This window comes from Bombyx mandarina, chromosome 19 (genome assembly GCF_030267445.1).
Source record: "Bombyx mandarina strain Sakado chromosome 19, ASM3026744v2".
Taxonomy (NCBI): Eukaryota; Metazoa; Arthropoda; class Insecta; order Lepidoptera; family Bombycidae; genus Bombyx; species Bombyx mandarina.
The window spans coordinates 9,834,112-9,851,619 of NC_143225.1; the positions used below are offsets into that span (position 1 = coordinate 9,834,112).

At 42.3% G+C, this 17,508-nt stretch overlaps 1 protein-coding gene and 1 long non-coding RNA gene across 6 annotated transcripts in view; one reads left to right on the plus strand and one right to left on the minus strand.

Annotated features, from left to right (window-relative positions):
* Positions 1 to 5,126: 5,126 nt before the first annotated feature.
* The window catches only part of LOC149500870 (uncharacterized), a 107,176-nt gene continuing 94,794 nt past the window's right edge, over positions 5,127 to 17,508 (minus strand). Inside the window, exon 2 of the long non-coding RNA XR_016324689.1 lies at positions 5,127 to 8,368. This is a non-coding gene — a long non-coding RNA (uncharacterized LOC149500870). The remainder of the gene's footprint in view (positions 8,369 to 17,508) is intronic.
* The window catches only part of SC1 (voltage-dependent cation channel SC1), a 170,874-nt gene continuing 169,733 nt past the window's right edge, over positions 16,368 to 17,508 (plus strand). For 4 of the 5 annotated variants that reach the window (XM_089735310.1, XM_089735312.1, XM_089735313.1 and 1 more), the window contains exon 1: positions 16,369 to 16,528. The gene's annotated coding sequence lies outside the window, so the exon portion shown is untranslated. Of the gene's footprint in view, positions 16,529 to 17,508 lie in introns of all 5 variants that reach the window. The other variant, XM_089735311.1, reaches the window with a different exon arrangement.

Below are 17,508 nucleotides of genomic sequence, written 5' to 3' on the forward strand. Positions count from 1 at the left end.
TGGGGCAGCCGTTATAACTATATTGAGACCTTAGAACTTATATCTCAAGGTGGGTGGCGCATTTACGTTGTAGATGTCTACAGGCTCCAGCAACCACTTAACACCAGGTGGGCTGTGAGCTCTTCCACCCATCTAAGCAATAAAAAAAAGAAAAACTATCGCAGCTCAAATTATTATCGTCCTCATCGATGCGGAACAACACTTATTATTACCAGTTTTCTTACCTATTCACTTATTTACCAACTGCTTTGTTTCTTTCTTACGTACTTTCTAAGTACTGGTATTAGGGCATATAACAAGCTTGTACGGTTAAGTAGTAATCATATGTAAGTAATCCTCAAAGTAATCACGTTTATAATAGAAAAGAAGAACAATAGGTTTGCTCTCACATTCCAAACTGAGGAGCAGTATTCATTCCGTATTTTGATACAGACCCATCGAATAGCTCAGCGAATAAAAACTTGAAAAGCCTGTAATATCGTTAATAGAATACGTAGAATATAACTTTATATGTGTGCCCGAAATAGCACAGTCATATATCAAAAACCAAATTTACTTTGCAATTAACATTTTTAACCAAATTGTATAATTTATTAACTTTACTTGAAATCCATTTTTTTGCATAAGGCAAACATAGATCAATCTACTTGGAGGTGGTATTGAGTACTGAATATGAGTGTTGAGGCGTATCAGTCGGAGAAGCCTTCCAAAACCAACGTACACCTAAGACGCAAACACAGTTATGTGTGCTTAGTGCGAGTTTTTAACCTTCCCGATAGCGTAAAAGTTAACTCAATTTTGTATGCAGTTGGAACAGCGCCCCTAACGGCAAACGTAGGCAAACGATCCTATTGCATACAAAGATGAGCTATCTTTTACGCTATCGAGAATCGTCATGATAATCGCCTTATCGTTGCCGTAGCTGACTACTCCCCGAATCCTGATCACGCAAGAACCAGTCACCGTCGACGCCCTAGACACGTCCTTACGGATCCATCAGATCCAATAACCTTTGCACTAGACGCCTTCAGCTCTAACACTAGGAGCAGGCTTAGGGACTCCGGTAACCGTATTCGTCGAACTCGACGAAGAGTTCGACGTGCAACCTAACCCATGAATCAGCTCGCTGAGTTTCTCGCCGGATCTTCTCAGCGGGTCGCGACAGTAATCCTTCAATCATAAAAAAAAAGGAATCGAAAACGTAAAAAAATTCGCACTAAGCACACTGTACCTTCCTCATCTGCAATCTGAAGATCCTGCGTCAGCTGCTATGTTAGCATATTCCAGTTCTCAAGCGTTCGTTGTCTTTGTATGCTTTGCCATTAGTGTCATAACAGCGTGTTTCGTACCACTTATAAGTGGGTCTAGCATAGGTAATTTATGTTTATAGTTTAAAGAGGCCAGCAACATGATAAACTATTAAACGGTTTGAACAACTTGTGTGGTTGTAGGGTTGCCAGATGCGGATAATTTCGAGGACTGTAATGGTTTTGTTATGCGTAAAAACTACATACATTTATTTATCAACGCCAAATATCAAGACCGTGAATTATCCGATTACCACATTACTAAAATTTTACGAATATACATTCTATTATTCTATTTATAACGACAGGACAGGGGTTTCGATTGAAAGGATTTTTACAATGAATATTAAGAATCTATTGTATAACAATATGTTTAATGTCGTCGTGGCCTAAACGATAAGATGGTTTTCGAATCCCGCAGGCGGGCAGCAATTTTTCTAATGAAATACGTACTTATCAAATATTCACGATTGACTTCCACGGCGAAGGAATAGAATTACACTACTTGTAGTAAAAATCAAACCCGCAAAATTATAATTTGTGTAATTACTGGTGGTAGGACGTTTTGAGAGTCCGCACGGTTAGGTACCACCACCCTGCTTATTTCTGTCGTGAAGCTGTAATGCGTTTCGGTTTGAAGGGTGGGGCAGCCGTTGTACTGTAAAAACGGAGACCTTAGAACTCATATCTCAAGGAGGGTGGCGGCATTTACGTTGTAGATGTCTATGGGCTCCCGGGTGGGCTGTGAGCACGTCCTTCCATATCTTCTATCTTTTTCTATCCATATCTTTTATCTTTTTCTATACTTATATATAAAAATGAATTGCTGTTCGTTAGTCTCGCTAAAACTCGGGAACGGCTGGACTGATTTTGCTAATTTTGGTCTTGAATTATTTGTGGAAGTCCAGAGAAGGTTTAAAAGGTAAATTAAATAAATATGAAAATGCTGGGAATTAAGTGATGATAACAATTTTGGTTTTTCTTTTGCCGTGTCCCCCGTCGGACGGATTCCTTTTGTTTGTTTTAAGTTTATTTTATACAATAGTTAAGGTCTTTTATATATCGATTGAGGCACTACGAAGTCTGACGGGTCAGCTAGTATGCAATAAAAAAAATACAGTAGTATTAAACTAAAGTAAATACTACGTTTTTAATTATAGAAAACTTAAAGAGGCTTTGAAAGTGTATTGTAAATGTCGGGTTTGCCATTGGAAACATCGTTTAGCACATACTCAAACAAGTAGCCGTAACTTAGGTCGTTAGGAAGGATCCGCTTCTCAGTTTGCAGTGTACACACTAAGCACACACGGCGTTCCACAAACACTTTTAATGCTGTATTTAAATCTGAATTTCAGGGAAACACTCTCGGAATGTCGGTTTTGTTTGCTTGTAACTTTGATATTTTTTTCAAATCTTTAGAAAGAATTAAGAAAGATAACGGATGTATTAGAAAAATATAGTTATATATATACAGTATATATGCTACTAAGTGGTTTTTTCATCTGGAAGTTGTTCTAATGCGCTTAAGTAGTGAAGCGATTTCAAGATGGAGGTCATTAAAATCGTTGATATCTAGACCCTGGCTAAGACATACCGTTGTCAACACAACTAAGCCCAAAAAATATATTTAGAGGACAGTAGAATATAATATGCTTTATTTTATAACAACATAGAATAAAAACAAACATAAAACACTAAATACAAAAAGAAAAATGGGTCATGCGGTATGTTTTCTCCCTTTTTTTTTTTTTTTTTTTTTTTTTTTTTTTCGGGTAGAGGGCCGAACCTCCTACGAGGTCCCCGCGCAAAAGGGGCGCGCGGGGTATGTGAGACTCTACGATCTGCATAGTGTTGTGAGCAGACCGCGGGCCCAAGGATGTTTTCTCCCTGTACAAACAAAAAACTAAAAACCTCTTTAATATTGTTTTTGTGGCGTAGATTTGTTAACTGGCTCACGGCTCGCCTAGAATTCAGTGGTTACCGGAGTCTATACACGTGTTACTGGCCGCACTAAAAGTATCGGGAATGGAATATTTCCACTGTTCCTGTCATATTAAAATATTTTTAATTGAAAACTCCTTGGTTTTAAAAATCGAATACCATTTATTTATTTTAAAAAAGATTCTCGGTCTTGTCACGAGGTTTTGTCAAACTTGTTTAGTCCTTAAGAAAATGGAATTGACTCGAGAAAATTCAAGAGCGATGATTTATTATGACTTTCGAAGTGGTTTAACACAAAAACAGTGTGTTGACTAGATGATTTCTGAATTTGGTGATGAAGCCCCATCCAAAACCACAATTTATCGCTGGTTTGCTGAGTTTCAACGTGGACGTGTCAAGCTCAGTGATGATCCCCGTCAAGGTCGTCCAAAAACTGCAGTCACCCAAGAAAACGTTGATGCTGTGCGTAAGCTGATTGAGGAAGATCGACATGTGACATACCGCGAAATTCAGGCAACTTTAGACATTGGCATGAGTCAAATACAAATAATCTTGCATGAAAAATTAGGTGTAAAAAAGTTGTTTTCCCGATGGATACCGCATTCGCTCTGTGAAGAGCAAAAAGCGGCTCGCGTTACTTGGTGCGTCAGAACTCTCGAAAGATTCCATGCAGGATCCTCAAATGCTGTATACAACATTGTATCAGGTGACGAATCCTAGATATACGCGTACGAACCCGAAACAAAAAACCAGTCACGAGTTTGGGTGTTCGAAAATGAGTTAAAGCCAACAAAAATTGTTCGTTCACGGAGTGTTGCAAAAAAAAAATGGTGGCCACGTTTGTCTCCAAAACCGGCCATGTTACGACTATTCCTCTTGAGGAACAAAGAACGGTTAATGCAGAATGGTATGCTAGCATTTGTTTGCCACAGGTCGTTTCTGAACTCCGTAAAGAAACTGCAACCGCCGCATCATCCTCCATCACGACAATGCGAGTTCTCACACTGCGCACAGAACAAAAGAGTTTTTAGAGCAAGAAAACAGAATTATTAGACCATCCGCCGTACAGCCCCGACCTAAGCCCTAATGATTTCTATACTTTCCCTAAAATAAAGAATAAATTGCGTGGACAGAGATTTTCATCACCTGAAGAAGCTGTGGACGCCTACAAAACGGCCATTTTGGAGACCCCAACTTCCGAATGATATGGTTGCTTCAATGATTGGTTACATCGTATGGAAAAATGTGTCAAATTTCGCGGAGAATACTTCGAAAAGCAATAAATACATTTTTAAATAGTAATGTTGTGTCACTTCGTTAATTTCCGAAATTTTCAGTGCTGCGTAAAGTGAACGCCACCACTGACCTTGAAACACCAGTTTAAAGTTTCAATGATTGATTATTATATAATAATTATTTTATCATTACATAATAATCAATCATTATATTATTATATAATATAATATAATAATTATTAAATTACGTATAATATAATAATTATTAAATAAGCGTAATTTAATAATTATTATATAATATAATATAATAATTATTAAATTACGCTTCCTCTTAACAATGGGCAAAATGGCAATGCCCATTTGTGCCGACAAAATACACCTGTAAAACGCGATGTTGTTTTATTAAGTTAAGTTCAATTACAAAATAACCTTATGGTAATGTTATTTATGTTTTCCTTTTTTTGGTATTTCATAACTCAAATCAAATGTAAAAATTATTAGTTTATCTGCTGTTTTCTCATTGCAATAAATCTACAATAGTAGGCAAATTTCTTAATGTATTAATATTTAAATAGGAAAAGACTAGTATGTGTAAGCTTGAGGGTAGACATTATCTTGTTGAACACCAAGTAAAACGATGCTACTTTTTGATTCCTGATTTAATCAACAATATGTTATCTTAACAATTCACTTTAACACTTGTCCAACTTTAACCAGTACGTATAACAGTCACTGAATCACACAACGTAACAAGGATATAGTAAGTGCACCAGGCAAGCGCAGTCCGACGAATGTTCATTTCAAGGCACGTTCCGCCTTTTTATACTAGCCGGCGCAGCTGGCTTATGAGTCACTTCTGTTGCAGCTGTTGTTTACGAGTGGAACGACACGGCCGGCGCGCCTGGCTTGTGTGAGTCACTCCTATTGCACGTGCTATATAACATAAATATCGTTAACGCCGTCACGGCCATACTGACGTGCGCTCGTCCTCGTGCGCGCATTCTTATGGTATGTCTGTGAACAACAAACGTGTTCGTTCATCCTGACATTAACGGATGCAACTTAAAACGTGGTCTATGATATTAACAATCTAGTACGGTTCGGTTCGCATAATTCTTCAGAAAATCCTATACTGGCTATAAATAACCTTCAGACTGCTTACATACCTGGGCCAGTTCATTTAAAACTCTTCAGGTATGTAAGTATGTCCCTTTTAACTTAGACCGGAATTGTTATCCCTTCAGTTTTTGGAACTGGACCGGATAATGCTAGACCGAATCGCAATCCCTGTAGCTAATTGTTGTGGCTAATCTGGATGAAAATCCCTATAGCCAAGCCATTGGACCGGACAGACCCTTCAATGACTTCACACTTTCTTTTTTTTTTTTCTCTTTTTTTTTTTGCTAGTCCGGATTAACATCTCTCTGGCCACATACAATTCTCTTTTTTTTTCATTTTTTTTTTTTTTAATCTGTGTGTACGGTAGCGTTTGTTAAAACATTTCTTAAACCAGAACATTTATACGGAATTTCTTCAGAAATAGTGCGAGACCGACCATCGTTTTCTACATTTCCAACACCTGCACCTGAGGTGCCTGAGCTTACAGACATTGTATCACTACCCACAGACTGTTTGCTGTATCGCTATTTGCGGACAAAAATGTCGCTTCTATTGTCAGTGATAGAGTCGTCATCATTAAGATCAGTTTCATGAACAAGATTAATTAATCCATCTGTGTACGCCGTCACGTCATCGTCACTATAATTTTCAGAAATTTCTAGTAGGCCTGACGGGCCTCGAGGTATTTCACGTAAGTTTTCATGGGGAAATTTGTACACTCTATTAGAACTATTTACATGTCTCAATTTATACCTATCGTTTTCCAAAACTGCAGTAATGTTGAAGGGACCTTTACATTTTCGGTCAACTTACGAAAACAAAATCCCCAGCGGAAAAGAGTTTGACTTTAGCTTTGCCTCGACTAAACCAAGCTTCTGTTTGTGCCCTTTTTTTATGTTTTCGCCGGTCTTCGACCGTGCTAAATCAAGATCTAATCTAGAGGGATTATCACTCTGTTGAAACTTTAGATATTTCAAGTGAACTACCCTGAACGGCAAACGTCTATTCTATTGGAGTAAACCCTGTTACTCGACAACGTGCACTATTAAGGGCGAGTTGAATATCCCCTAAGTGCTCTTGCCATCATGATTGGTCTAAGTTACTTTCAGATCAAAGAGTGACTTGTTCATGAAACCGCTTACCATTGAATAAATTACTATGACTTTGTTTTATAAGACTACATTCTGACCCTGAATGGAACATAAAGGGGAAGCCAAAACCACTTATCTGTAACACACTGAAGCTCTGGAACACACGTTGAAGTCTCTGGTTGGACCTGCCACAGCACCTCACAGTCTCCTACGAGGCGGCGCGCCCTAGCGCAAGTGCAGCCGGAGCGCGGGGGCTCCAATATCGGCAGTCCGTGCTGGAGGCGTGGTCTCGTCGTTTGGCGGACCCGTCAGCCGGCCTCCGTACCGTCGAGGCGATCTGCCCGGTTCTCGCGGACTGGGTGGGCCGCGACCGCGGAAGTCTCACCTCCGGCTACCTGTGCAGACTCACAAGACATTTTACCACCATGCAAACTTCTTACCGCAACAAATCTTACCAGCCACCACGCAAACTACAATTTTACGGGTTCCACCTCTCTTACACGATGTTACTCCCACACTGAGGAAGCCAACCGCGAACACTTGTCAAGCACGCACAAGCACGCACTTCACCGGAAAAACCTGCATCCGCCAGCGGAACCCGAACACCGCCGCATCGCCAGACACGAACGCACCGGACGTCTTATCTTACAGGTCACGACGACTTCAGATGTGTCAATTTTTCTTCCCCACGGAAACTTGCTTGCTTTCTTGTTTGCTTGCTTGCTGGAGCCCGAAGTCATCGAACGTGTAGTGTTATTGGTATTGAATCGAGTAGATTCTAAAATTTCAGCGACAATTCACAGTCTCATGTCCTGGTTTACTGTACTAGTGCCATGTAACTCTAGCAGTAGTCAAAAAACGATTCGTGTCGGAACTACCCACTCGTCATGACAGATCCATTATTGCGATCGAAGTTTCACTTGAGATTTGCACTTGCCTTAATTTCTTGCAATAGCTTGTTACGTGTTGTATTTCCGTTAGTAAACGCCATGTGATGACGTCGACAGTCAAACTGGGCAACATGAGCCAGAACGTAAGATGTGACGATTTCTTCGTGGCTCAGATCTTCCATCGAGGTAACAGAGACGTTATTACACGACTTACGTATGCTGCATTCACGCTCTTGTGGCGTACCACTACTAGTATTCTGATCTGCATCATGTTTTTTTTTGCTGTACTTCGAACATGTTCAAACACGTCACGCCAGTGAGAGTAGAGTCCTGATCTCACTTCTGATGTAAGCTTGAGGGTAGACATTATCTTGTTGAACACCAAGTAAAACGATGTCACTTTTTGATTCCTGATTTAATCAACAATATGTTATCTTAACAATTCACTTTAACACTTGTCCAACTTTAACCAGTACGTATAACAGTCACTGAATCACACAACGTAACAAGGATATAGTAAGTGCACCAGGCAAGCGCAGTCCAACGAATGTTCATTTCTTTTTTTTTTTTTTTTTTTTGTGATTGAAAGATTACTGGTGGCCCGGAGGCCTTTCCAGCTTCACCAGGACAGGTGGGCGAGCAAAGGCTCAGCCAGGAGGGGTGGGATTTGCTAACAACTGCCCGAGCGCCTCCGAAGGAGACCTAACAACTCAAGAGCAATTGCTTCGCGAATGAATCTACTGCCGGATCGGAATCGCGACCCACTGAGAAGATCCGGCGAGAAACTCAGCGGGCTGATGCATGGGTTAGGTTGCACGTCGACCTCTTTGTCGAGTTCGACGAGTACGGTTACCGGGGTTCCTTAGCCTGCTCCTAGTGTTAGAGCTGAAGGTATCTAATGCAAGAGTTATTGGATCTGATGGATCCGTAAGGACGTGTCTAGGGCGACGACGGTGACTTGCTCCTGCGTGATCAGGATTCGGGGAGTAATCAGCGGCGGCAACGATAAGGCGATTATCATGACGCATAGCCTTATCGAAGTAACGTTCCGACACTGACTTCATATGTTTACGGATCGATTCGAGGCCCAGGTCGTCGTGTAGGTCGACGTTCCTCACGAACCACGGAGCCCCGACGGCTAACCTGCAAAAGCGGGATTGTAGGGATTGGAGGGTGTCTATGTGTGTGCGGGCGGCGTGAGCGAACACCACACTTGCGTAAGTCATGACGGGCCTTATGCAAGTTTTGTAAAGTGTCACCTTGTTCCGAAGGGACATTTTACTCCGCTTACAGATCATGGGATAGAGTCTACCGAGAATAAATGCGGCACGGTCACGGACTGTTTTTATATGCGGGCGGAATGTCATGGATGCATCCAGGGTGACTCCCAGGTACTTGACCTTCCTGGTCCAGGGTATAGGTTGGCCAAAGAGGGTGATCGGGGGTGTGATATTTCTCCTCCTAATGCGGGAGGAAATAAGCGGAGAGTTTCCCCTTTGAAATAACACTGCTGTGCTTTTCGCTGGGTTGATGTCTATGCGCCATTTTCGGAACCACTGTCCGAGGGCTAACGCTGCACTCTGGAGCTTAATCGCGATTAGGGACTTGTTTCTACTTGAGTAGTAAACGGTTGTGTCGTCAGCGAATAAGGCTAGCTGGGTCGGCGGCGACCGGGGAATATCATTGACAAATAAACTAAATAGGAGCGGAGAAAGAACAGAGCCTTGCGGGACTCCAGCCGTGAGTGGTCGCGGGGAGGAGCGGGTTCCCTCTACTCGATATCGAAAAGAGCGGTTAGACAAGAAGTCCCGTATGATGAGCACGAGACTGTCCGGTACGCCCATGTTAAAAAGTTTGAAAATCAAACCATTGTGCCAGACTTTGTCGAACGCTTTTGCGACGTCGAAGAAGAGGGCTCCCGTGTAGATTGGTTTTGGTCGGTTAAGTCCCACGAGAATGTGCTCCGTGAGGCGGTGCACCTGTTGTACGCATGAGTGATTTGCACGGAATCCGAATTGTTCATCGATGAGAATGCCCTTTGATGAGACGAAGTCTCTGAGGCGTTTGTAGAGCAGACGCTCATACAGTTTGCCCAGAGACATGAGGAGGCTAATCAGGCGGTAACTCGTCGGATTATTTTTTGGTTTACCGGGTTTGTGTATGCCGATAACGTTCGCTTCTTTCCACACCGCGGGAAAGATACAGTTAGCCATAGCGGCATTGAAGATAGATGCTAACATCACGATGAGTTGGATGGGTAGAAGTTTAATAACGCGGTTAGATATACCGTCGGAACCGGGAGCTTTGCGAGGACGTAGGTCTTTGATCAAATCTTTAACTTCCATCGGGATGACGGGTGGTAACGCATCCAAAGGTGGCAAGAAGGCTCTGCGTTCTACCTCACTGTCTACTAATTCTACATGAACAGGGTCCACGGATTGAGTGCTGGGCGTGCACTGGGTTTGCAACGTATCGGCCAGCAGCTCTGCTTTTTCATCATCATCGAACGCCGCGAGTCGGCCTGAGGGGCCTACGAGGGGGGGCATAGCTACTATCGTATCCGATTTGAGACTACGAGCTAAGCGGTAGTAAGATCTTTGAGAGGGCGCGAGTCCTTCTAAGAAATCAGACCATCTGGCATCTCGGACTTCGGTGATGCGAGACTTTACGTCGCGTTGTAGGGCACGCATTCGAGTGCGATTTTCCACGGTAGGATACCTATCGTATGCGCGGATTGAGGCGTTCTTAGCTCTAAGGAGTTCCCTAATATCGTCGGGCAATTTGAAGCGGTGAAGGAAGTCCTCCGCCAGAACTTGCTTCGATGACCTATCTAATGTCGAGGTGATGTGTGACGTTAGGATGTCTATGGCTTCAGCGGTATCCTGAGGAGACGGGGTAGAGTCCGGGCTAAACGGGAGCGATGGTGGATCAGATTCAGCCAGGCTAATACCCAGCGTGTGCCAATCCACCACAGTCCTCATGACGGGAACGGAATCGGGAGCGCGACCGAGCTTTATAACGACGGGACGGTGGTCTGAATCTAACTCTGAAACTACTTCGATCGAGTGTAAGCGCAGAGTTACGTTTTTTAATAACGCTATATCGAGTATATCCGGGCGATGCGCGATATTTAGCGGGTAGTGAGTCGGGGTTAGCGGAGCCACGATATCGAAGGCGAGATCATCGACTAACGCGTCGAGCCGCCTGCCATTCGGGGTTGTGGTATGAGAGTTCCACCTGATGTGTTTACAATTTAGGTCGCCCGCTAGGATGACAGAGCTGCCCATGCCGAGCAGCGCCTCGATATCACTGCTTAGAACGATCTTATCCGGTGGAAGATAAACGGACGCGATAACGATCGGCGCGTGTCCCGTCAGTGAGATTCGGCACACTGATGCTTCGATATTAGCGAGCGCGGGAGGATCGAGCGGGACGCAATGCAGGGCTCTTCTATAGTAAATGACGGTACCACCACCACGAGCAGAGAGCCTGTCGTTCCTGACCATATTATAGTTCGCGATTTTAGGGTCACGGCGCGCGGGCTTAAGTAGGGTCTCCTGCACTAAGAAAATGTCAATTTGATGGTCACGCAAAAAATCACAAACCTGATCACGTTGATTTGCGAGACCGTAAGCGTTAAAAAATCCTATCGTTACGGATAAGGGCTTTATTCTACTAATGTACGCCATTGATTACCGGCGGAGTGAGGGGAGGACGTACGTATTTAACGACGCGTATACGTCAGCGTATTCCTGCACAACGGCGATGAAGTGTTGTGCAGTGGAGGCGGCGCGAATGGCGTCACCCAAGGCGTTAACACGCTCAAAGTTGATCGACTGAAAAAAGTCGATCGCTAGAGCGAGATTATCGGACGCGGTCGGACTGTTGGTCGCGGGGGAGGAACGAATCGCGGGGGAGGGACGTATCGCGGGGGCGGGACGAATCGCGGAGGGAGGAGCTGCAGCCGTGTTCGTGTACGGCAACGGTTTAGCCCAGGCCGAGCCGCTGGGCACCGGCGCCGGCACGAAGGCAGGCTTAGCCTTCGGCACAGAGGGTGCTGAGGCTTTGATGTCTGGGCGGGAAGCTCGGAGGCGGTTTTGGCGGGCGACGCGGCGATTTATTTTTGGAGCTCGGGGGCATCCACGGCAGTTCGCGGGGTGACCCTGTGTTCGGCACAGGACGCAGCTAGGTGGTTCGGTGGCGGTTTTCTGGTCGCGAGTACAAAGGGCCGTGGCGTGATCGCCCAAACACTTAACACATCGGGGGCGCGCGTGACAGTTACGGGAAGAGTGCCCGTACAGTTGGCAGTTATGGCACTGACTAGGAGTGCCTTTTTTATGGGGGACTTCGACGGCGATACCGGAGAGTTTACAGACGGTCCGTATGTTAAAAATATGCTTACCCTCGGGGGTAGGCTGGAGGGCGACTAGAACCATATTGTATGGCTCCCTACCGCGGCCGGTGTGCATGCGGTGCACGGAATTTACTGGTAGGCCTTGTTCTATCAGATCAGCCTTGACGAGATCGGCATCTAGCTCCTTCGGGATTCCACGTATGACAACGCGGAGTTCGCGCTCCTCCTGGAGCGTATAAGTGTGGAAGCTTATACGCTCCTTTCGGAGGTAACTTGAGAGAGCCCTATGTTCGTCGGGTGTCGTTACTTTTATATGTTCATTTCAAGGCACGTTCCGCCTTTTTATACTAGCCGGCGCAGCTGGCTTATGAGTCACTTCTGTTGCAGCTGTTGTTTACGAGTGGAACGACACGGCCGGCGCGCCTGGCTTGTGTGAGTCACTCCTATTGCACGTGCTATATAACATAAATATCGTTAACGCCGTCATATGTATATTAAGTATTATTTTTTCCTCTATTTATCAACTGATGTCCCGATGTTCTGATATTTTGATGATGTAATTTTTTGAAAACGAGTCCATTCTAAGGCAGCTAGACATCCGAAAAAGACTTTATTCCATCTGCCGGGAACGTGTTATGAGCTTCTTTGGACACATCATGCGGTCTCCAGGCATGAATTAGAGAAGCTCATAATTACGGGTCGCATAGAGGGCAAGCGCGCTGTGGGCAGTACACCAGCCAGATGGTCAGATCTAGCAAGACAAGCACTTGGTGGTAGTCTGTACCATGCAGTCCACGCCACCCATGATCGAGCACATTGGAAGTACGTCGCATGTGATCGCTATCCTCAGTAGTGAGGGAACGATATAGAAGAGAGACTTTTTTGAGAATAGAGAAAATGTAATATGTACATAAAAGGAATCTAAATCTTAAAGGAAGTCGATCAAGATGAGGCATCAGTAATTAAGGTCGAATTTAGATCATTAAGCCGAACACAAAAATAACAAATGCCTGTATATCTGACGCAAACGTCAAATGCTCATTTATATTGCATGAATGTTTCGGGTCTGTGTGTTTGAGCACTCTATCCATTAACAGCGCCGAGATTTTTGTACATTTTCACGAGAAGTTCGCCACTGAAGTGGAGCACTCGCATTTCCGTTGGATATTTCTAAAAAAAAGAGCCGCGCGACGGTAAAAATTCAAAGTAAAAACACTCATACATAAACATTGTCGACGTCTCAAATGAAGTGGCCGGGGGACTAATCAGTTCGAGTGTTTTTCACGACGTATAAAATATTTTTACTGGTGGTAGAACCTCTTGTGAGTCCGCGCGGGTAGGTACCCATGTCTTGCCTATTTCTGCAGTAATGCGTTTCGGTTTGAAGGGTTTTAGCCGTTGTAACTATACTGAGATCTTAAAACTTATATCTCAAGGTGGGTGGCGCATTTACGTGGGCTCCAGTAACCACTTAACACCAGGTGGTCTGTGAGATAGTCCACCCATCTTAAGCAATAAAAAAAAATCAGATTGTGTCTATTTAAAAAAAAATCGTTTATGAGGATTATGAGGAGTTTATACGGAGGAGCGGATTTATTTTTAATTTAGCACATTTGTCGAATAATGACAGGTGACCGCGCGGCCAGCATAGCACATTAGCAGGAGCTACATTTAATGTTTTTTTTTTTTTTTAAGAATCTCAAACAAAGCTAGTGAACACGCAGCAACCTGTCACGCAACCGACTCACGCGACCGTTTCGATTAGACCGCAGTGCTGAGCGATCGTTACCCTACCGCGAAAGTGGATGATTCCGATTCTAATTGCGTATTCCATTCATCATGCCACTAAAGTTTTTTTTTTTAGGCAAAAGGGTCATCGTGACATTACTATCGGTCAAGTATCAGAATTCATTTTGGGTAAAAAAAATTTTTATGTTTTTTATTTCATTTTAGCAGTTCGATGTTTTATTGTGCGTTATGGAGTGATTTTGTTATGAATGGAATTCAAATATTTAATGGAGATGTCAGCGTTGCAATGGACTCAGGAATGTATTTAGGCATTTATCTATAAGGTGTTTTAAGCTCAAGTCTTTAAGTTTCTATGATATTTTAAGTGTAGCATATCTCGACTCTTGGGGTCTGCACTGCGACTGTAGCCTCTTACAAATAGAACAGACTAAGATCCACATTTCGGATTAAGTCAACGAGCATATTACGGACATCACTACATAGTATAAAACAAAGTCGCTTTCTCTGTCCCTATATCTGTCTGTCGCTATGTATGCTTAAATCTTTAAAACTACGCAACGGATTTTGATGCGGTTTTTTTTAATAGATAGAGTGATTGAAGAGGAAAGTTTATATGTATAATTACATCCATTAAATAGTGGAGAAATCAATAATAAATAACAGTTTCCGAAGCGAAGCGAGGGCGGGTCGCTAGTCAAGAATAATCGAATGCACATGTTCGTCTTTTTTGAGAATGCTTCAGACAATCTCGCGAACCATTCATAAGGCTTAACAAAATCCCAATACTCAATAAAGAAAACAAGCTAATTCTACGAAAGGTACGAGAGGTCAATGAGTTAAACAAAAATGTCATAATATTAATAGAGAAGATGGTTGGTGTTTATCCAAAGCCCGGATTCGCTTATCGTGAAAATGAAAACGCAAGCTATAGAAACTGGTGAACCTAAAGATGCTGTTAGTTCTTCATGTGATAGGGAAACGTAAATATAAAAAATTTTACGCAAGTCTGCATAGCATTTAAATATCGACGAATCATAGCTCAGTTGTCCGTGACCACGAAAACTAAAAGGTATTTGAATCGTCACAAATTACAAATTGAAAATATTTATTAATCTGGGATTAACGGTTAGTTTTAATTGTATTATACTTATGGAGTACAACGCCAAATTTATGGAGTACAACGCCAATTCTCACCGAACTGAATTTCAAACTTGGCTAGGTTACTAAAGCACATACATGAGCTCAAAGTCTCAATTGTAATGACGGCTGTTTTTAAATCGTAAATTGTCTTCTATATTCGTGACCAAACTAAGGAGCTAACACTGCCAATGGATACAATTAATTCAAAGTCCTCTCTCACGTTCAGATATAAAGACAGTTTCAATTGCATTAGTATCATGCTCATTCGTTGCAATAGATAAAGGGGTGGTACCAACCAGTACTGGGAAACAGCCTACTAAATAACGGACAGTACTAGATAATACTTTTGTTATTAGATATATTTTTACTGATTCATTTAATTGTCTGAATTAACTACGTAATGTGTTAAAGTTTTTAAATTAGTACACATATTAGAGCCTTAAAGTATAAAAAGTAAGTATTTTACTGCTTAGTGAGTTATTCGAACTCTATTTACTTGGAACTCTTTCGTTTGCTGAATCTTGAATTATGAAGTTTTAAAAAAATGGAAATAAGATTTAATAAAATAAAATTTTCAAATAAAAGACAAGAAAACTAGCTGAAATAAACGATAAATACTACCATTCAATCCAGCCAAATAATTCATTGCTATTCGACTCAATATTTCCGATTAAAATTGTGTAGTTCATTTTGTTTAATCTTGCTATTTCAACTAACTATTGAAATGGTGAAAATATCTTTGAAATGAAATAGTGCTTTGAAAAACAAAATAGGTTGATTTTTGCTATCGTTATGTGAGATACATAGTACTAGAATATTAAAAAAAGCAAACTAGCATATTAAGCAAAAGATACGGTGTATTTACGATTATTCTCAAAATTAAGCAAAAAAAATGAACTTAAATTTTCACATAGTGTATGTATTTCTTTCCGTAGCAAAGGTAATAGTCATCGTAGCGTTCTCGTAGAGATGCTCATGTAGCGGCCGTAGCATTACGTAGCACCCGCTACAAAGCCGAACGAAGACAAAGCGTAGCATTATGTTTTTGTTGTTCCCTGTTCCATAGTTGCAGAAGTTGGAGTGGCATTTGTGTTGTCATGTGAAAATTAAACATTGCGGGTATAATATATGTGAAAATTCAAATTCTTTAATCGATTGAATACGACCGTGAAAATTATAAATTCACGATAAAGAAAACATCGTTGAATCGACTTAATATTATTTGCTTCAATCACGATCGGTCCATTCCATTAGTAGTTACGACGTGATCGGCTTTCGGTAAAGGTAAAGAATCAATATGAAGTTTTAATCGAGTTTGTGACCTAGAAAACATCGGGATCGCGTTTTCGTCAGCGAACCGTTGACCGCATCGCATTCGATCGAGTTAAGTTTTACTTTCACGGAACGTACGCGCTTCGTGTCGAATCGATAGGGCGTGCGGCCGTCACGGCTGCAGGCAGCGGTACGACAATTACCGTGCCGCGGCCGCTTGTAACGCGAATTTAGGGCAAGGAAACGCGGCGGCGCGGCGGCAACCCCGCCCGGGCCAGTCCGCGTCGCGCCCCGCGCCGGCCGCCCGTGTGCACGCGACCATGCGCACGCCTCAACGCGATCGCCGCCTCGCACCTCACCACTCAAACTTTACACTTTTTATGTGAAATCGATTGAACTTTCGTTTCGTCCCGAGATCGATATTTTGCCGGTGAGTTTAGTCGCTCATTTTTAATTTATTTATAAGATTGGTTCTTTTTTTTATCGCAACGTGAAACTTTGGATTCGAAAGTCAAAACCGTTGCGCGCTCGTCATGTGTGCGACGCGGTAATGTATCAACAATTACATAAAATCTGAACGTGAAATCCTTTCTAAGTATAAATTGACTTACGAAATACCATATATATAAATATAAGCAACGATAAGTTCGTTCGACGCGAGCCCGGAAATCGGCACGGTAATAAACGCCAATCGCCAAACCGCCACAAAGGTGAAAGGTCAGAAACTAGTTCCAAACTTCTCGCGTCAACGCTAAAGACGTTCACGAAGTTTGTAATAAAAAGTAACGTTCGGTGTTTGATCGTAATCTGCCTGACCTGAAAAACGTTCGAAATGCGTAGCGGTCATGTTCGGGGTTCCTTTCTGTATATATACCTATATATAAACAAAAAAACAATTTTCATAAAGAGTTGAATTTACGTTGCGAATGATGTAATTGATCAATGTTTGTTACACGTAAACATAGTCTTCGTTAATTATAGCAGGAGTGAAACTATAACAAATGTTGAATCATAGACCGTACGTATTAACGTGAAACAGACAGTATCGACAAATTCAACGTAGCGCGTTCAAAAGTGTGATGCAGTCAGTGTACATTTATGATTTTTGTTGTCCTACTTTGAGTTTTCCCCCTGTGAATGCGATTCTTATCATCCGACGTAATTCATTGAGAAATAAGATATTTATCCTGCTCATCTATCCGTACTTGGCGTAAAGAAAGGCGCGCACTTGTCTTTTGTTTGTAACAAGGTAATCTATATATATAAAAATGAATTGCTGTTCGTTAGTCTCGGTAAAACTCGAGAACGGCTGGACCAATTTGGATAATTTTTGTCTTGAATTATAAGTCCAGATAAGGTTTAAAAGGTAGATCAATATGAAAATGCTCGGAATTAAATAAAAATAACAAT